We start from the raw sequence: 21,830 nt of genomic DNA on the forward strand, positions 1-21,830 counted from the left end.
TTATCATCCAATTTTCTGCGTTGTGTTTGTGGCACCAAAGCATTTGCCAAACAGCCAAAAACATGCATGTGCTCAATGAAGGCTTTTCTATAATGCCATGCTTCATATGGAGTAATAGACTGCAAAGCTTTCGTAGGACACCTGTTTAGTACATAAGTGGCACACATGATGGCCTCAAGCCAAAAAGAATGCGGTAAAGCTTCACTTTTGACCATACATCGTGCCATTTCCGTAAGTGACCTATTTTTCCTCTCAACAACACCATTTTGATGAGGTGTATAAGGCACTGACAGGTGCTTCAAGAGGCAGCAAAGAAGCAACCATATCAGGTTTTTGAAAACACAGCAAATTGGCAAAATTCAGATTCCCAAAACGTGCATGCCACAGTTTTGCATCTGAAACAACCCTTGAATCTACAATTGCATTTGCAAAATTATGTCCACACTTGTCATACAAAGTGAGCTTATACAACCCACGGCACAAAAGGCCAGATGCAACAATTTCATCACCAAAACTGAGATCATGAACTGTACATCTGTCATCCACAAATTTGACGACAAGTCCAAGTCTAGCAAGTGCGGATGCAGGCAAGAGATTCTTCTTGATCCCAGGTACATAAAGTGCATCAACAAGTGTGAAGAAACTGCCATTTGCAGCAGTAAGCACAATCTTTCCAACTCCCTGAATCGGATAAGAGGCGTTGTTGGCACAAGCGACTGAATTCCCATGAGGGACAACCTCGAGAGAGGTGAACAATTCACGATGTGAGGTAATGTGCTTCATAGCACCACTGTCGAAATACCACACATGTGAATCTGCAGCAACTGACAAGCATGCATCATGGACAACAAGATTGTAAGTGCACTCTGCGCTAAAAGACCATTCTGCATCAACATCAGCATTACAGTCTCCTTTACAAAAGACTCAACAATGGCTGCATTTGTAGTGGAACCAACATTTGCAGTGGAACCACCCACTTTCTTCTTAGCCTCTTTGGCCTTCAACTTAGGACACTACTTGATCAAGTGATCATTAGCTTTACAATAATGGCAACGCATCTTCTTTTTGCCCTTATCACCAAAATTTCCATACGAATTGCTGCCAGCAGAAGAATTAGGAACATAAGTTTTTCCACTCGCAGCAAAACCATAAGAAGTGGTTGCATTGCTGCTACAAGCCTTTCTTTGAGAAGCAATAAAAGCATGTTCAACTGCACACTGCCTAGTCCTGTTTTTTCTGGAAAGTGACTCTTGCAATAGCAATGTGCATAATGCATCAAACTTGACAACTTCAGGATTTCCTTGGGTCATCAGTCTCCAAGTACTAGCAAAAGTCTAGTAGAAATCTGGTAAGGCATCAAGAACAGTCTGCACAAGGGAACTGTTTGAAATGACTTCACCTGCAGAAATAAGTTGCTCATTGATATCCTTGACACCAACAAGGAAAGTGTCCATATCATCTTCCTCATGCATAATCTTTGACTCCAGCTCTTTACACAGCAAAGAAACTTTAGCCTCATTGCGACTTGCATAAAGACCAGCCAATATATCCCAAGCCTGTTTTGCAGATTTTGCTGAACGAATGTGAGGAACAATGGTGTGCTTCACAGAGAACACAATCAATGCATGAGCCTGCGCATCCTTTACATCCCAACGAGATTGTTCTGTTGTAGGCAAAACAACTCTAATAGCATCAATCCTTGCAACAAGACCTGCAACATCCTCAACATCGCCTGCATCCTCAGAACCAGGACGTACATCAATGCCCTGCACAATATTCCAGACGCCCTTTGACACAAGAACATGTTGCATCATGTAAGCCCACATAGGGTAATCGTCCCCATCCAACCTGTCCTCAGCAGCAAACATCTTGAACACATCTGTGTTGTTGTCAGCCATGGTAAATGCTGCACCTGATGTGGAAACTGCCCGAAAAGAGGAGAAACGAAGCGGGAACAACACGTGCTATATAGCACAAATCGTAGAAGATTGTAAGGCACCTATTAAGCAGAAAATGACACTGACAGAAATTCTGCACAAAATGACGAAACAACCTGTGCAAACCTGCCTGTAGTGGAAACGGAGGCCGAAATGAGCCCGAATCAAAATATGAGTAGACTGAGATGTTTGAGCTCTCCCAAAATATTTGTCGACTTGCGATCGCTAGCCAAACCTCACTGTAATCGGAGAAAGTGAGCAGGCGTGTGCTGGAGCAGCTAGCGACTAAGCCTGGGAGGACGTAACCTGCTCTGATACCAATTGTTGGAATTAGGGTTGCAGAGAAACGCACACGGCTTGGTGAAGACGAAGGAAGCTCAAGGCACACAATAGAGAGTGTGTTACTTAGTATGCAATGGAAAGATAGATAGCCCTAGAGTGATGGGCGTATATACAATGCTCGGGGGAAAAACCTCCTAAAGAGGGAAAAAATGCCCCGACAGTCCTAGTGTGTTCACACACATCACTACCACATGTATATGTTAACAGTTGGATCTTTGAGTATGCAATATCTCTAATTTTGGATGTTCACGGTGTGTCCACCATACAAGTTGTATCGATCAGAAGTTATCATTAGAGAGTATATTGATTGAATCCTTTGGAGGGGGGTCCAGTCCATAAAATTATCCCTCATATAGTGTCAAGTATCTTCATTTTGCCTCTCTTGTGATTATCAATATGTGTGTGTGCTTGCGTGTATATCTAGAAATGTATGTCTAGGAAAGAAATCAACAACCATGCAAAGTAAAATACATGATTAGTAATGATTAATCTATTATTTTTCTCTATTTTTATCCAAGTCTCTGACAAAAAAACCGATAATTAGTCTCGCAAAGTAGAATCATAGGGTCAAAAGAAATCGCCCTAAATAGGCTGATGCATGAATGGAAACGTGACGAGAAACAACGAAAAAAAATCAAAAAGTTGCTAAGGGAGAAAAGAAATCTAGCAGGCCACACCAATACTCAGTAGTTGAGGCTGGCAGTACCAAGGAAACCCCCGTGGTATAGCAATGTGTAAACCAACTTGTAGTAGTCTACAGTGTCACTTTCACAGGACACTCAGTTAGTACGGTTGGTCTGGCTTGGTTCACACTAGTCCAACTCTGGACGGACTCTGTGGGCTTGGCTGGGCAGTGACACGTGGCAGGATACGGACGGTGGTCTAGTGGACATAGTGGCCAGGTCACCACCACCACTCACTTTGGAGATTGTCTTAGGTGGCTGACATTTATGAGCCGTTGGGTCATTATCATCATCGTCTTCACCTTTGGTCCAACATCGTCGTCGAGAGCAGCGAGTCTTGCACAGAGCACTGCTTCACCATCCCTACACATATGAGCCTCGACACCCCCATTTGTACCTGTGAGTCCTGGGCTGGAGCTGAGTGTGCTGCAATGCCAGAGTCTGTACATGGTTCTTTGAGATAGTCTAGTCCACATGTTCTGGTCCACTGTTGTGTCTCTGTTGTTCTGTGTTATCCATTGTTTCTGTGTTTCATTCTGTTTGAGTGAGTTTCCATCTGTTGAGTGCGATTGTCACACACATTGTACTGAGGGGCACCCACACTGTAGAGAGCACGACACATTATCCGCGCTACAGGTGCTCTCATTTTGGCGATCACAGTGGGACCTCAATTGAAGTCTCACTCTCTGTTGAGTACAAGTAAAGCAGCTAGCTGGTTTTTCTTCTTCTCGCCTGTGCTGGTCTGGTCCAGTTTCACCCTAGACAGCTTAATCTAGCTGGTCTAGTCTCTCACCTTGCTGGTCCAGTCCTCTCTCGCCCTGGTCCACCCACTCCTCGTCCTGGTCTAGTCCTCCTCGTCCCTGGTCTAGTCCTCCTCGTCGCTAGTCTAGTCCTTCTCGTCTTGGTCCAAGCCAGTTGGTCTAGTCACTCGCCTGGTCTAGTAGAGTCTAGTCCATTGTTCAACCAGGTGAAGTTCTTCTTGCCCAAAGCTTGGTTGGGGTGGTGGTTACTGCATGACACATACAAGGCGATCATTAGAGCGTCAAAGCGCACTATTGAGCCCCTAGAAGTACTACCACAGACGACGCCAACCTTTGGTACCCAGTAGAAGTATATTAACACCATCACCCATACCTACACATACAACTCCCTCCATTCCTTCAACCGGTTCTACATCCTCCTCCTCACCTTCTTCGGTAAGGCTCTCCCCCATTTTGTTACAGCAAGCTAGTGAGCAACAGGCTCAGGAGCAAGAGGCCATGGAGGAGCTCACTAGTGTTCTGGCCAAGGTGAACATCAAGTTCCCTACCTTCAAGGGTCTCTCCACAGAGGATGCTGATGAGCATGCTCGGAGGTTTGTTTCTCTTTGTAGAGGTCGTGGCCTCAATAGAGAAGACGCCTACCTTGTGCTCTTTCCGTCCACCTTGGATGGTCTTGCAGATAAATGGTACAGTCAGTTTGTTGAAAACCACTTTGCTACTTGGACTATGTTAAGACAACAGTTCTGTGAAGCTTTCCAACCAGGGGATTATCAAGAAAAGATTCTAGATGAGTTGGCCAACCTGTTGCTCCAGCCCAAGGAGACATTTGCTGAGCTCATGACCAGAACAAAGTCCCTGGTCGCCAAGCTGCCTCAGCAACCAGGAGAATTTATGGTGAAGAAGTGGGTAGAGAAGGCTCTGCCTAAGACTTCTCAACAAAAGCTCAGAGAAAGTCTCCGTCCTGAAGCCAGTCTGGAGGACTTTGTTGCTGCTGCTACTAGAATAGAGGGAGCTAGGAAGCTATTCACTGACTCTCCTCAGCCCCTAGCCCCTCGCCCCTAGTCCCTAGTCCCTAGCCCCTAGCCTCTAGTCCCTAGTCCCTAGCCCCTAGCCCCTCGCCCCTTTCCCCTCGCCCCTGCCCACCCCTGCCCTATCTAATAAACCCAGCCTCAGCAACAACCGCTTCTGCCTCAGCAGATGATTTCTCGTGGCGGAACCGGCCACTACGCTACTCTCAGACGTCTAGGAATGGCTAGGAAGTATCTCTTCAAGGAGCCAATAGCTATGAAATGGCTGGAATGCCTTCGAGCACATCTGATACAATCTTTATGCCGATTGCAGCTTTGGCATCAGCCTTAGAATCAGCTCCTCCTCAACAACAGAGATTGATGTTGGGCGAGAAGCTGTATCCACTTGTAGATAATTTAGAACAGGATCACGCAGGAAAAGTTACCGGCATGTTACTGGAGATGGATCAGCAAGAAGTTTTACATTTAATTGAATCTCCTGAGGCACTGAACTTGATTCTTCCATCTTCAGAACCCACAAAGTAGGTATTAGAAACAAGAAATGGGATCATCTTCAGTAGCCTCCCCTTTGCAACCCAAAAATTCTCGTCAAGGAGTCTGCGTTTCATTCTGCTTCGTGTGAAGAAGTCTGCATTTCAATCTGCTTTGTGAACCTTCATGCTCTTCCTCAACAACTACGACTGGCCTCTGCAACTCCTTCAAGAGCCTCTCATATGCCTCCTTTAGAGCGACTACACTTCATTGGTTTTCAGCTTGAGAAGTGCCAAGAATTTGCTGCAGCTCTTCACACTCTACTTGGAACTTCTTTAAATTCTTTGTCATCATCTCTCCATAAGAATCCGCCATCCTGTGTTGTGATCGAGCAAAGAAACCTCCTCCTCGAAAGTTGAATTCTCTTGCCAGCTACAATCATTTCTTGCATGGGTGGGCCAAGCACCTGCTTCAAGAAAGATGTACATGCAGTACCGATTGGTTTTATTTCATATTTTTTCAGTATCTCCTAGTTTTTCAATATTTCCTCTCACCGAGACGGTGAGTGGTCTTGTGGCCGGCAACCTGTAGCAGGCTACAGTCACTTTCACAGGACACTCAATTAGTACGGTTGGTCTGGCCTGGTTCACACTAGTCCGACTCTGGACGGACTCTGTGGGCTTGACTGGGCAGTGACACGTGGCAGGATACGGACGGTGGTCTAGTGGACATAGTGGCCAGGTCACCACCACCACTCACTTTGGAGATTGTCTTAGGTGGCTGACATTTATGAGCCGTTGGGTCATTATCATCATCGTCTTCACCTTTGGTCCAACATCGTCGTCGAGAGCAGCGAGTCTTGCACAGAGCACTGCTTCACCATCCCTACACATATGAGCCTCGACACCCCCATTTGTACCTGTGAGTCCTGGGCTGGAGCTGAGTGTGCTGCAACGCCAGAGTCTGTACATGGTTCTTTGAGATAGTCTAGTCCACATGTTCTGGTCCACTATTGTGTCTCTGTTGTTCTGTGTTATCCATTGTTTCTGTGTTTCATTCTGTTTGAGTGAGTTTCCATCTGTTAAGTGAGATTGTCACGCACATTGCACTGAGGGGCACCCACACTGTAGAGAGCACGACACATTATCCGCGCTACACAACTTAAATGTGGAACTTGATGGAATCCAAAGGTGACATTGAGACCATACGAGAGAGGAAGCTTTAGGCAAAGATCATGTGATGGAGCTGCCAAGGTGGGAGAGAGCTGGCAAGGGAGGGAAGGGCACGAGGTTGCAATAGGGGGAGAGGGGAGTAGGGCGCACTCTACACAGGTAAAGAGTTTGCAAGTCCAAGGTCTAGTGTAGACAGAAAAAATGTTGTAGAAGAAAATGTTGAAGACCTCAGAGGTGAATGCTATCAAGAGTATCAAAAAATGAGCACTAAAGAAGCAGCTTTTTACTTTCTAAAAACACCGAAAATGCTATGTAAGAAGTAAAATACTGGCCAAACAAAGAGAGAGAGAGAGAGAGAGAGAGAGAGAGAGAGAGAGAGAGAGAGAGAGAGAGAGAGAGAGAGAGAGAGAGAGAGAGAGAGAGAGAGAGAGAGAGAGAGAGAGTTCAATAACTTTAGAGAGAGAATGATACAAGATGATCACATAGTGGACTAGGGCTGCAAAGATATAGTCATACAACTTTGGAGCGAGCACAACATCTAAAAATACCCAACACAGACAATCCACAAAACTTGGAAAAATAAAAAACTGGTCTAAATGCATGGTGCAAACCCTATATGTGTCTAAAATCCCTACCAGGAGGGTGAAAGGGTGGCCAACCCACAACCAAGGGCATGAGTGCAAGTGAGAAAATCCATAAGCAGGAGTAAAAGCATCTAGAAGTTGAACGTAAAGCTGCAACATCTTCCTTTCTTAACCCCAAGTAAGTGCTCTTTAACCATGGATCTTATCACTCCAAACACAAAAGTTTTACTTCACCCAAACCTACCAACTCTAGGACGACGTCTTCGTAAAGAGAGATTTTAACTTTGTAGAAACAATCCCAGCATCCTTGAGTCCTCTTTGAAGAAGTTATCCACATTAAAATCTCTCTTTACTCAGGGGTGGAGCACTCCCCGATTTCAACGCTATCAATGGCTGAAGACAGAGTAATTTATCCAACGGTTTAGAATTGCTCCCACGCGTTCTTTACAAAAGGCCAGGGCGCCGCCAGGCCAAGTTTTATGTTGTCTCTCGAATTCGCAGAAGACCTCGCCAGCAGCAACGTAAACTGGAAAATGGCTATCACAACTTAGCTGCCTGCCGGAGGCCTTTCGACTGACAAGGAAGCTCAATCAAGAGGTAGAACGCGCACGCGCACACGCACACGCACACACATAGTGACACAGAGTTGGTGGTCTGTATTCTTTATACGTTGATGCTCTCAGGAGCCACTGCACACCCCAAAAAGAGTTGTGCCCAGCTCTCCTTGACGCGAACAAATCCTCTGTGGAACTATCCATGTGGACCTGTAGGGAGTACATGAAATACCGCAAGGTTGCATGGAGCTGAACAGCTTGGGAGGGAGTGTATGGAGCTACGCTATTTGGACTGCAGATTTCAACATGTAAATTGATAATATGGTATGGCAATAGATCCGAGTTGATTCACTTTCATCTCTGAGGAAGCACACGGAGAGACTTGAGAGGATTGCAGTTTGCACTCACTAGCTCTAGATGGCTTAAGTTTTTGAGAAGAAAACAAAGCAATAGAGGGAGTGAAGGAGAGAGGGAGTGGTGATCCATCCTGCACTCATGATATGGCACAAGCCAAATCAAGCTCATAGAAAAGCTGTTACGTGCCAAATTAATATAAAAAACTGGAACAGACTTTCAATACTCCAATACTACTGAAATTAAGAAAGAGAGAGATTCCATATTGTAGACACGTAGCAGCCCCAAAACCTTGGCGTCCCTTTTTTGTATTTGTTTTATATTGATGATAGAGAGTACAACAGCCGGGAGTAGCTCTCAATCAACATCTGCGAGATCTGAGATAATACTACCTCTCGACATCCTTTTACAAAGCCTTGCTTTTCAATCTTAAAGGCCTTGCGGCTTTTAATCACTTAAAAGTCTATCAAAAGTCAATTTAGCAAGTCAACTGCTTTTCCATGCCAAGAATTATCACATCAAAGCTGCACGGACGTCCGTGAGTTCCGCTGCGATTCGTGGGTTGTTGGCACCAAGGCTTGATCTTGTTTTTAAGTGTCCACATTGCTGGCCAAAATTACCCCATCTTTGCTTTGGGGTCCCTAGGGACTTGCCACGTCACACGCCTCCACCCCTCCCCCTCCCCCACCCCCGCCCCCCAACCTTAGTAATCGTGCATGATAATTCGTTTCTTTAGTAGACAATGTCTTCATGCATACATGCCAATGTCTGTCAACAATAGACAATATATTCTTTTGCATGCATCACACCATATAGTTCCATATCATATTTCTATCAAGCCACCTCATCCTCGTCAGATATGTCGATTAATCAACATAGTGATGGTAGTCATCACACTCAGATTGTACGGATCTGTCTTGATGGACTAAGACTATAATCACTTTCGGCAAGGGATTGGACGGAAATATAGAGAATGAAACCGGCATGTAGGGCGGAGCTTTCACCTGATTCTTTACTTGAAAAACTTTACTTGAACTTTACGACACAGAGAAACTTCGCGAAAAAACCTGTAATTGGAATTAACACTTCAAACTAACCATGGCTTGGCAGCTAGAGTGATACCAAGCAGAAAGTGACACCCTGTAGGCCCCAAAGACTTGCGTCCCTTTTGAAATTTCTTTATTCTTATAAAACTTGGTAGAAAACCTGCAAGCTCCTACAAGCTGTCCCGCTTTTAGGGGGCTGAAAATGGCCTACTCTAGCCCGTTGAGCAGCATGACCGTGACTTCTCCAGTGAATACAGACACTTTTCCAAACCTGATGAGAATTGAATTCTCAGTTTTCTGCCCCGAAAATGTACCCGATCACCTATATAGTGATCCCATCGCTTCCCCGAAGCTCCTGGGGTACTAGGGATCAATTAGGGTCAAAACCCTAAACCTGCAAAAATACACAGCAGGCTGTATTTTACTGTTTTGGGCTCATTTCCTGTGCCGGTCGCATCCGTAGCAAGCCCTTGTACTCCCGCACTTGTAGGGCTACTTGCCCTTTGAATTGGATGAGATTTCTTGTGTGAAATCTCTCTGAACCTATTGACGTCAGTAGCGCAAAATCCGAAAATCGTTACAATTCTACTGCATTAGCATAGCCAGCGCAAAATCAAGAAATTCGTACAATTCTGCCACGTCATCAGCTCCACGCCTATGTGTGTGGGTCCTCCTTTATTTTATTTTCGTGTCACTTGGCCCAGTAGGACGGGGTCGCATAAGTTGGTAGGAACTTCTGCCTCTTCGTCTGCTTATTCTTAGGGTTTAGGCCCCTCAGCCGGGATCTGCACTGTGGCTCCGTTTTTCAGTGGCTTGACATGTCAGCATTTTGTGACAACCTTGCCCTGATACCACTATCACAAAAGACGGAATCGTAAACTAACTTTTAAATGCAATTCATTTACTCGAGAAATTGGAGAGAGAGAGAGAGAGAGAGAGAGAGAGAGAGCTTGACACATCATTGGGGACTAGAAGATGGGCTCATCTCCCCCCATAAAGAGAATATCTTTATTACTAAGGGAGAATCTTTACAAGCACAAGAATTGAGCAAACGCCCGTCCTCCATTCTTTCTTGTCCTTTTTCTACTTCTGACTGAGAGAGTGAGTAACTGCAAAGGGGCTAATTCTCTCTTTTGTGAGATTTTGGAAGCTCTCTAAAATGAGAGTCTATCTTCCACAAATCTCCTCGGAAGCTCTCAAAGAGGAGAGTCTATCTTCCGCTAACTTGTCTCTTTCATATCTAATCATTCTTGCAATGAACACAAGGAAGAAAACACGCAAAACACACACATACGCTTGTTGTAATTTTCTGCACATAACTTGAAATTCTTACATGTGCTTGCACCAATGCCGAAATGGAGATCTTTTTCGCGATGGAATTGCACCAAACTTTGTGTATGTGTAGGGGAGGCATAATAATAGGGAACAGGCGGAACGGACCGTAAACGTTCCGAAACGGCGTTCCGGATGGGTCCGGCTCCCGAAACGGAGTTGGGAACAGAATGCCGTTCCGGAACGCGGAACAACACTCGGAGTGGCGGAACGGCAATCCGGAACGGTCAACCAAAAAAGTCAACGTTTTTCTAACTAGCCATTTGGAGGCATGTTTGGGGCTGTTTAGGGCTATTTGGGGACAAGTTTGAGGCTATTTGCAGGGCTGATTTGGGGCTGTTTGGGCAAGGTTGGGGGCTATTTGGAGGGCTGATTTGAGGCTGTTTGGAGGCTCGTTTCACCTCCTCCTCAAGCTCTCAACATCTCTACTGAGCTACTCTCCTTGCTAAAGGTTTAAGCATGGACATGGAGCTCTAGCTTCTGCTTGTTCTTTTTTGGCGGAAAGAACAACACCTCAAAGAACAAATGTGGCTTCTACCTCTCTTTCTCAAGCTCCATCCCTTCCTCGTGTCTCAAGCTCCAATCCCTCCCCCCTCTCTCTCGTCAAACTCCATCCTTGTCTCAAGCTCCATCATTGTAAAACATGTCTAAATATGGCTCTAATTAGGATGGTCAAGTTCAAAAGTTTAGTTTATAGTTTTTCACTAACATATGAGCCTATGATACATATATTATATATAGTTTCTTTTGTCTACCATTCCGGCCCTGTTCCTGTTCTGGCCCCCCTCCTCCCTCCCACTCCCGTCCTGTTCTGTACCTTCCCGTTCGCGTTCCCCGTTCCCGTTTCGGGTAACTATGAGGGGAGATAGAGAAGATTGAGCTTCTATGAGTGCTTTGCTGAAATGCACCCTAATAGAGGTGATTAGGAGGTGAAAACAGAGAATTCATAGCAGTTGATTGCTAGAGAGAAGAGTCTTCTTCCACTTCTCGCGCCCAATTTTCTTCCACAACAGCTTATGATCAAGAGAAACCTTGTTCTAGGTGATGGGAGCTCAAGGTCTTCACATGCACCACAAGGGTTGATCCTCAAGTTTCAATGGAGAGCTCTAGTACGTAGAGGACGCTCACATTAGGAGGGGTGGGTGCACTGCTAACCTCTCTAGTGAGAGAGGTGCTGCTCTTTTACAGCCATCAAGAAGAGAGAGAGAGAGAGAGAGAGAGAGAGAGAGAGAGAGAGAGAGAGAGAGAGAGGGGTCTGCATGGGTAAGTGTGCCAAGTGGGGTAAGTGTGCCAAGTGGTACACTTACTTAATAACTTGAAAACCAGTTGACTTTTAATTTTTATAAGTTCCTAGGCCATTAATGAAATGTGCAATTAACTCACAATTGATCAAATGAATGCTACTTATGATGTAAGGTGCAGCGGAATGAATGTTTGAACTGTGCTCAAGATGAGTGCTCCGAACTGTGCTCAAGGTTCTTTTTTGTTCTTATGGAAGGGAGAGCCTTCCGTTCCTTTAGTGAGAGAGTGCAATGGACACTGTGAATGGAAGTGCATGAGACTGAGTGATAGAGAAGAGAATACGACACCGGGGATGTTGTAAAACCCTCCTCCGAAGGCCCCACTCTCTATGGCGAGAGTGGTCTACTTATGATTGCAAAAATCTCTACAATGCTTGGACTTACCGACGATGTCGACAACGATGAGGACGATGACGAGACGGGTTGAAATCTGGAAACTCCAAGGGCTGAAATCTGTAAATCTTTATCTGCTGAATTCTGACTTTATGTTGGTGACGATGTCGATGACGACGGTGCGACGATGACGTGCTGAAAACGCAAATACGCAAATGCTGAAATCTGCGTTTTCCGGGCTGAAACTGTAAACCTTGGGGAAACTGACCGTGCGGCGAGGAACTGCTGCGGGAAGGTGAGATCTGCGAGGTTTGGGGGTTCTTCTGCGAGTGCTAAAGGCTGAAAACTGAAAATGCTGGTGGTTCTTGATGTTCCGTCGCGATGATCTGCAAAAACGCTTAGGTTGGGCTGCAAACCAAAAACGCTAGGGCTGAAATTTGTCCTGCTGTCGCCGGTGGTTTTGCAAATGCAAAACGCTAGGCTGATCTACTGTGTCTTGACAACGCTGGGGCTGATCTGCTGTGCACAAATCGCCAAGGCTGATCTGATGCAAAAACGCTAGGTCTTCTGTGGAGAGAAAACGCTAGGGCTGTCGCGGGGTTGGTCTTGCTGAGAAGTTGCCTGTTGAGCAAGGTGCTCCTGCTGCCTCTTCTGCCAATTAGTGCTAGTTTAGGTTTGCTTATATACAAACTTACTCAATTTGCCCTACCTACTTTCTAACAAAAGTCACTTAAAAATAATAAGTGAAAAATGTCAAAAATAGGTAAAATAGGCTAAATGCACTGGAAAATTCCCCTGAAGGATTCTGATGGGAATACTTATGATCATGCTGTGTGCAACAAGAGGATATGCATCTACACTAAGTGTATGGGCATGCATGGTCTGCGAACAGACTCACAAAAGTGCAAGATCACTTCTAAATCTAGACTGGCTGGATTGACTGAACCCTTGTCGTGCTGTAGCTTGTCCACGGACACATAGCGTTGGATGTGTCACGTGACATCCCCTCCTTTTCAAAGTGAGGTACTGGTACCGAACTGTATGGCGTCGAGGGAGATCTCCAATAACATCCGGAATCTTGGAAGGGACTCTTCGTCGGCCCACTCTGATATGTGGGTCGTGCGGTACTTGAACTTCATAAAGGTTTGCAACGCTTGCTTCTTTGGGCCGCGCCGAAAGCGACACAAAGTCTTCTGTGGCTCCTTCGATGCTTCAACTTTGTCTATGGACGTAGGTCCACCTTCTTCAAGAATCTCCAAGACTGAAAATTCCTGAGACCACTTCCAACCCAAAAACATGAACATACCTATTCCATGTAAAGTGATTAGAAAAAATCTTGTCTTCCTCAAAGACTGTGCGTCATAGTTACAGGGGACGGGGGGGACGGGCCCTAGGGCCGGGGGACGGCTGTAACTGGGCCGGTAACGGCTGGGAACGTCGAGGGACGGACGAAAAACGGGCCGGACGGGCGGGTCGCAGGGGGGACGGACCGGACGGGGACGACAGGGGTCGAATTCAAAAAAATGGCCGTTTTTGACCGTTTGCAACGGCTCTGTGCAGCCCCAACTGCCATATTTTTTAAGCCTTGGCCCTTGGGAGGCTATAAAAGGCTCCCTTGGACGTCTTAATACTCATAGTCTCAATGCTCAATGCTCATTCCATTTCCCTCAAGCTCAAGGCTCAAGCTCATTCCATTTCCCTCAAGCTCAAGGCTCAAGTTTGAACTTTGAAGCTCTCCTCTCCCTCTTCTACCCACTTTGAAGCTCTTCTTTACTCTCTCCACACAAGCTCTCCTCTAACCCTTCTAACTTCTAAGCTCTACTCTCTCGAGTCTCTCCACCATCATGTCATCTCAAGCCAACTCCACTTCTCAAGCCGCTTCTTCTCGAAGGAGGCCCGCCGTGCAAACGTGGTCGTGGTGGGATGAAGTCGACTTTAGCTCGTGTGGCAAAGGTGGCGGTGCAAGACCATGGACGTGCAAGCTATGTCCATACAAGAGATCGGGTGGTTCAAACAAAGTGCGAGCCCATCTTCTTCATGAACCCGGTCACGAGGTGAAGTTTTGCCCTCATGTAGCTTCCGAGAAGAGGTTGGATCTTCTTGAGAAACTCACGGTGTATGAGGTTGCGGAAGCGGCCAAGAGGGGCTGTTTTGTTGCCGTTGATCCCTCCGCCACGGCGACACCGCGAGAGCAAAGGGAAGCCAACCTTGACGACATCTCTCGAACCTTCAAGAGCCATGGATCTACAGCGTCCTCTTCCCTTCCGCATCGCCAAACCACTCTCAACGAAAATTGGAATCCTAAATTGAAGGAAGAGGTGGATAGGTCGGTTGCCCGATTCTTCTTCCACGACCACATTGCCTTCCATGCTTCGCGGTGAGTTTCCCTTGGCATATACACATTGCAATCTTCCATTTTGTATTCGTAATGGGTTATAATTTCTCGACTCTCCATACTATCGCAACATGCTCTATTTTGTGTGGATAGGTCTCCATACTTTCGAACCATGGTTACGAAAATAGGGGAATATGGCTCCTCTTATGTGCCACCTTTATCGGAGAGGCTTCGCACCACCCTCCTTGACAAAGAGAAGCTTGCCGTGGAGCAAGCGGCCCAAGCAACAAAGGATTTGTGGGAGACCAATGGCGTCTCTCTTCTTGTAGATGGATGGAGCGACACCCGCAAGCGGTCCATCCACGGGGTGGTGGCCTACTCTCGGGGGGAGATGTACTTTGTGGAGTCACATGATGCATCTGATAGTGGCAAGGCCGCCGAGATGCTTGCTGCGGAGTGGACAAGCACCATAGAGATCACCGGCCCGGAGAATGTCCTTTGTATGGTTGCAGATGGAGAGGCGTCAAATAGGGCAGCCGGAGCTATCATTGAGGGCATGTATCCTAGCATCCATGTCACATTTTGCATGGCGCATTGCCTCAATAACCTCCTCAAGGACATAGGGAACTTGTCATGGATTTCACCCACCATTGGTGACGCCTCTCGAATTGTCTCCTTTGTGCTCAACCATCAAAAAGTGCGCCATGAATTCTCAAAGAGGAGCCACTTGTCTTTGCTCAAATATTCAGAGACAAGATTTGCATTCAATTGGCTTATGCTAGGCCGCTTGTCTACATGTGGCGGAGCCTTAAGGGGCCTCTTTCTCAGTGATGAGTTCCAGGCCATGCCGGAGTCTACATCAGCAGTAGGATTGAAATGCCGAGAATGGGCCGACGACGCCGCTTGGTGGGAGGAGGTGAAGACTCTTGACGCCATGGTCAAGCCTATTCTACACCTACTTCGAGTGGTGGATGGCTTGCAGCCATGCATTGGCAAAGTCTACGAAGCCATGGATCGGATGATAGAGGCACTTGAGAAGCTTGTGCCTGACCTTGTTCAGTATGCGGAGATTCATGGCTTGTGTGAGTCGAGGTGGAATGGATACTACTCTCCACTTCATGCGGCAGCTTATGTGCTTGACCCTGAGTTTCAAGGAAGGCGTCAAGAGACCGACAAGGAGGTGAGCAAAGGATGGCGGCTTGCATTGGAGCGCCTTGAGCCTAGCAGTGACATTAGGCGCAAGATTAGAGACGAGCTACTCAACTACAGGCAAAAGAAGGGCTCCTATGGATGTGTAGATGCACAGCTTGATCGCAACAAGATTGGCTCGGTTTTGTGGTGGGAGGACTATGGAGGAGATGGCCCACATTTGCAGCGCTTGGCTGTTCGTGTCCTTAGCCAAGCATGTACCACTAGTTGCTTGGAGCAACTATGGAGTGTGTACAGCCACATTGCCTCTAAGAAGAGGAATCGCCTTGGGGTTCAGAGGGCCAATGATTTGGTGTTTGTGAGCGCTAACTTGCGCATGCTTGCCAAGAGCGTCACACACAAGGCAGATCCTTTCACTGAGTGGGAGATGGCACAAGAGAATCCATCTATGGCCGATACTCTTTTGGAGGAGCTAGAGGAGGATTTCGAGCCTCAATGCGAGCCTCCCGAGCCGGAGCCCTCATACGTTGCTGACGACCTCGACTACGACGACGATGTGGAGATTCAGCAGGCGAGCACTTCTTGAGTTTGATGATCATTGATCACTCGACTCTCGAGTCTAGACTCTTGAGTCTACGACTCTACCTACTACATAGCCCTTTGTACTTTTTGTTATCCTTGAGGCCTCAGGCTTGTCCTAAGTCCTTTAGGCTTTTTGACTCTTGAGCCCTTGTGGCATGCACTTCTCATTTTGTATCGATCGATCATCGATGTTTTATTAGCACATTTCAGCCTATATGACTCGTGTTCTTTGGTCTATTTAGTGTAAATTTATGGTCAAAGTGATGCTCTATGTGTGTGGCATGTGTGGAGGTCAAAAAATGCCAAAAAAACTCTCTTTTTTTTTGCCGTTCCGACCCCCGTCCCCGTTTCCTGACTTTTGCCATCCCGACCCCGTTCCCGACCCCGACCCGCCGTCCCATGTAACTATGCTGTGCGTGCAATGTAGATGAACAAATAGACGGAGTCCCAACCCGTTCACCACACACACGCAAACAATGAGATCGAATCTCTCTCTTATGATCTAAATCAATCAACTGTGGCAATTCACAGCGGAAATGCCCATGCTTGGTGCTCATACTTTCATGTGCTCTTTCTACAACTGTGTCCTGCCAAGGAAGAGACATGGAATGTGACTTCCTTGAGTGCAAACTTTTCAGCTTTTCATGAACAATCTGCATACATCCGTGCTCATTCATGAGTGAAACGTGCTCAACGTACAATATGTCATGCCTAGGAAAAGGGATCACATAAAGACGTTGATTAAAATGTAGGAAACGATCACGAATGAAACACTCGTACAATGCGTGCGTACTAATCATGCGAACACATAATACTTCCTGTAATGGTTCTTTGGACCTAGGCTCGAGAGCCAAGATCGATTCTTCGTGATTGATCAAATCTGAAATGAGGTTAGCTTCACTAGAGAAAGTATCAATTAACACATCATCCTTGTGACAATCACATCATCTTCATGCAAATCATCATGCTCGTGAGAAATCACATCTTGATCATCATGCAAATCATCATGCTTGTTAGCCAAATCATCATGCTTATCATCATGCAAAGCTTGTGTGTCATGCTTGGGAGAAGAAGAGACTGAGAGAGTTTTCGTCTCCTGAATCTCCTGCATCTGTGCCTGCACTTGAGAAAAGAGTCGCAAGAACTCTTGCATGTGTCGGTCGCTTGTGTTCTTGTCTTGCTTTGACTTCCTTTCTTTCTGCTTCTCTTTCTGCGCGTCTGCGATCCATTTCTGCTTTTCTTTCTGCGTGTCTTGCTTCGTGTTCTAACTTCATGTCCATCACCATCTTGTCGAAAGCCTCCATAGGAGTTAGTGCAATCCTTGAGGTAGATGGGGAAGGGGGAGGGCTGGAAAAACCTCCTGGTGGGGAAAATTCTTCTTCGCCTCTCTCCTGCTCATCACCTCCAAGCGAAGTATCCATTCTGCTTCGAGTGATGACCATTCTGAAGTCGTGGGTTCTTGTGGTCTTGGATTCTTAAGTTCACGAGGAACTTGGGTTCTTGGGGGGTCTTGGTTCTTGGGGTTCTTGAGGGTCTTGAGGCTCTCGAGTTCTTGAGGGTCTTCTTTCGCTTGCAATCTGTGTTTGAGAAGGATCTTCTCTTCACCCAAGTTTTGCTCTTTTCCGCGGGCGCACCCCTTGGCGGCCTTGGGCTCACACCAAGGTTTCTTTTTCCCACCTCACGTCGATTGGCCGGCCACTAAGTGCACGGTCGGCTCTCAATGAGTGAAAAGAGGCACAAGGGGAGGCTGGACAAGCCCTTCTTTCCTGGGATTCCTGTCAGTCTTCAAAAACACGATTACGAATCGACACGACCAAGTGAACTTGGGTTCGTGCGACCGCAACAAGCAAAAAAAAAAGTATGTGGTTCCTGTGGTTCTTTCCTTAAGTGATACAGAACACTATCAAAGCTCTGATACCAATGTAAGGTGCAGCGGAATGAATGTTTGAACTTTGCTCAAGATGAGTGCTCCGAACTGTGCTCAAGGTTCCTTTTTGTTATATAGAAGGGAGAGCCTTCTGTTCCTTTAGTGAGAGAGTGCAATGGACACAAACAAAGTGAATGGACACTATGAATGGAAGTGCATGAGACTGAGAGATAGAGAAGAGAATACGACACCAGGGACGTTGTAAAACCCTCCTCTGAAGGCCTCACTCTCTATGGCCAGAGTGGTCTACTTATGATTGCACAAATCTCTACACTGCGTGGACTTGCCGACAATGAGGATGACGACGAGACGGGCTGAGATCTGGAAACTCTAAGGGCTGAAATCTGTAAATCTTTATTTGTTGAATTCTGACCCTATGTCGGTGACGATGTCGACGACGATGTCGACGACGACGGTACGACGACGACGTGCTGAAAGCGCAAATGCTGAAATCTGCGTTTTCCGGGCTGAAACTGTAAACCTTGCGGAAACTGACCGTGCGGTGAGGAACTGCTGCGGGAAGGTGAGATCTGCGAGGTTCGGGGGTTCTTCAGCGAGTGCTAAAGGTTGAAAACTGAAAACACTGGTGGTTCTTGATGTTTTGTTGTGATGATCTGCAAAAACGCTGAGGTTGGGCTGCAAACCAAAAAACGCTAGGGCTGAAATTTGTCCTGTTGTCATCGGTGGTTCTGCAAATGCAAAACGCTAGGCTGATCTGCTTTGTCTTGACAATGCCGGGGCTGATCTGCTGTGCACAAATCGCCAAGGCTGATCTGATGCAAAAACGCTAGGTCTTCTGTGGAGAGAAAACGCTAGGGTTGTCGTGGGGTTGGTCTTGCTGAGAAGTTGCCTGTTGAGCAAGATGCTCCTGCTACCTCTTATGCCAATTAGTGCTAGTCTATGTTTGCTTATATACAAACTTACTCAATTTGCCCTACCTACTCTCCAACAAAAGTCACTAAAAAAATATATAAGCGAAAAATGTCAAAAATAGGTAAAATAGGCTAAATGCACTGGAAAATTCCCCTGAAGGATTCTGATGGATTCTGATGGGAATGCTTATGATCATGCTATGTGCAACCAGAGGATATGCATCTACACTAAGTGTCTCGGCATGCATGGTCTGCGAACATACTCACAAAAGTGCAAGATCACTTCTAAATCTAGACTGACTAGACTGACTGAACCCTTGTCGTGCTGTAGCTTGTCCACGGGATGTGTCACGTGACATATGAAAACATCATATGCTCCCTGGCATAATGTCTTATCGGCACTGCTCCTGCATCACCTGTTCGCACGTGTCCGGCTATTTGGCGTGGGTACAAATAATTATACCAGTTTAACTAGCTTAACCTAAGGCCTTATTAAAAATAATCCCCGCCTTAGGATCACTGTTCTAAGAACCCCATTTCATTCTTGTGCTCGCATTGACGCGCGTTTCCAATCCAACAATGTGAGGCTATTGTCTACCCCTTTTAAAGGCTCAATTTCCCAATCACTAGGGCTTCAAGGTATCGTTCTGCTAGGTCTCCCGGAGGTGCTTTGGCCCACGTTTGGTCGCACCTAAGGCCCTAGAACTACTAGTCCTATGTTGGTGTGCACACAACTATTTATATAATTATTTTCTAGTAAATAAATTAAGGAAAATTTCCAAAATACCCCTCTAATTTGTGGAAATTTCCAAAATATCCTTGTATCTATTTTGGTTGGATTGTTCAAGATTTTCTAATCTTTATTCCTTTTTGACAATTGTGATCCGTTTTTGAGTGCTTAGCATGTAATTTGTCAAAAATTATCTTGCAAAAAAGGCAATTATGTCTAAAAGTAATGAAGCAATTCATCTCCAAAGCCTACATAACCAACTCGAATTGTAGTTTTAACATCTTGTATGATAGATGATCAGTCTTCTTATGACAAGCTACAAATTTTTTTATGTTTGGAGAATTTCGAAAAGTTTTAAAGGCATTTTGGAAATTTATGACAAAATAGTGGTGGTATTTTGGAACTTTTTGAAATTCGAGGGGTATTTTGGGAATTTCCACAAATTAGAGGGATATTTTGGTAATTTTCCCATAAACTAATTATTTACAAATACTGATATAGTTACAAGAAAGCCAAAACCATACAAAGGTGGTGCAACTATGAAGTTTGATACTTTCAGCAGCTTGGAGGCTCACTTTCCTCGAGCAGTTTGATAGTGCTTATGTAGGGGGGGCATTTTACAGAAGCCTTCAAGGTTAGGAAAGTTGCCACTTTCTTGAAAGGTAATGCGCGTACATGGTGGACGACACTGTTGATGCAAGGACAGGCACCCGCCACATGGGTATACTTCAAGAAAGTGTTTGCATGTGTGTGGCTAGCAAATGAATTTGAAGCCGATGTCATGACGGATTGGCACGAACTCACTATGGCTACTAGCAAAAGCCTAGAGGAATACTATCTGTAAAGCGTTGCTCTCAGTAACCTTCTACAGGCTTGTGCCACTGATAGAGCAGATTGAGAAGTATTGTTGTGAGGGTTTCAATACTACTATACAAAGAACAGAGTGGCCACTCTTACTTAGCTTATGGAAGTTGCCAACACTGGTCATGCCTTGTTGAAGGGAGAGGACAATGGGTCTCAGAGCAACGTGAAAGGGTGTCGGCAAAAGAAAAATTCAGCAAAGAAGCCCTTTTGTGAAAGTGACTCTTGAAGCCAGAGACTTAGTCGAGACGTTTGAAGGACAGGCTAAGAAAAAGAAAAGGAAGCCTTTTGTGTGAAAGTCATTCGAGGAAAAGAAGGCTTTACTGGCTGAGAACAAATGCTTTATATGCAAGCAACTTGGCCATTTTGCTGCGGATTGTCCCCAGAGGAGGAGGCCAGCTTACTCAGAGGACAAAGAGGACAAGAAAGGGAAGAAGCCCAAACCCACGGTAGAGGACAAAGAGGACAAGAAAGGGAAGAAGCCCAAACCCACGGCACGGTTAGTGCCAGATATGGTGGGTGATAGGCCAAACTCAGATGCGAGCGAGTTATGCAGAGCGTGGGGTAAAGCTAGAGACCAGACAACAATCATCTTCTTTGATCCAAGTGCTAAAGCAAACTTTATTTCACCAGAGTTGGCTATCAGAGCTGAACATATGGGGTACACAGCAGAGGCAGGGTTGACATGTCCTGGCCATTCAAGTGTGTTACTCCCATCATTGGAAAGCTACGTCTTCATATCCACACTGAGGAATTCTATATCATGCTACTAGAAGGGTGGGACGGTTGTTGGGAATCCCGTGGATGTTGCGTATACATGGAGTGCTGGATGTCTTGAACAAAAAGATCACCCTTCTGCATAGGGGCAAAATTGTCCCTATTGTATCTGCTTCGGCCAATTAAGACCGGCACCATTCACCTAAAGTGTAGCAGATTCAGCCCGTAAAGACCATCAGTTTTCAGCCCTAAGAAACCTCATTTTTCAGCCAAGAAAACGCAGCCAAAACAGTCATTTTCCAGCCACCGAAACAGTCCCGAAATTCAGCGATTAGAAGATCTCATATTTCAGCCATCGTCGTCGTCATCGTCATCGTCATCGTCGTCATCGTCGTCGTCATCACCGTCGTCGTCATCGGCATAGACCAAGTTGCATAGTCCATTGCATACGCATTGAATACCTTGTGCAATCAAAGAATAGACCACTCTCGCCGACGAGAGTGGGGCCTTCGGAGGAGGGTTTTACAACCTCTCGGGTGTCGTATCTCTTCTCTCTCCTTCTCTCAGTCTCATTCACTTGCACGCACAATATCCACCCACTTTGTTCGTGATCATAGCACTCTACAAGACGGAAAGCTCTCTCTTTCCCTAAGAACTAAAAGGAACCTTGAGCAATAAAGATCACTAATCTTGAGAAAATACAACATTCATTCCGCTGCACCTAACAGGAGACTCTCTCAGTCTCGTCTTCTCCAAAGC

The 21,830-nt window shown here is 46.0% G+C and overlaps 1 protein-coding gene across 3 annotated transcripts in view; it reads left to right on the forward strand.

The window, feature by feature from the left end:
* Window positions 1–7,417: 7,417 nt before the first annotated feature.
* LOC147442542 (RNA helicase family protein) overlaps window positions 7,418–21,830 on the forward strand; it is a 211,826-nt gene continuing 197,413 nt past the window's right edge. Inside the window, exons 1-2 of one of the 3 annotated variants that reach the window (XM_086528699.1) lie at window positions 7,427–7,575; window positions 7,662–7,856. The gene's annotated coding sequence lies outside the window, so the exon portion shown is untranslated. Of the gene's footprint in view, window positions 7,576–7,661; window positions 7,857–21,830 lie in introns of all 3 variants that reach the window. The other 2 variants (XM_086528700.1, XM_086528698.1) reach the window with 2 other exon arrangements.

Source organism: Adiantum capillus-veneris, chromosome 14, assembly GCF_014529385.1.
Source record: "Adiantum capillus-veneris isolate H3 chromosome 14, ASM1452938v2, whole genome shotgun sequence".
Classification (NCBI taxonomy): Eukaryota; Viridiplantae; Streptophyta; class Polypodiopsida; order Polypodiales; family Pteridaceae; genus Adiantum; species Adiantum capillus-veneris.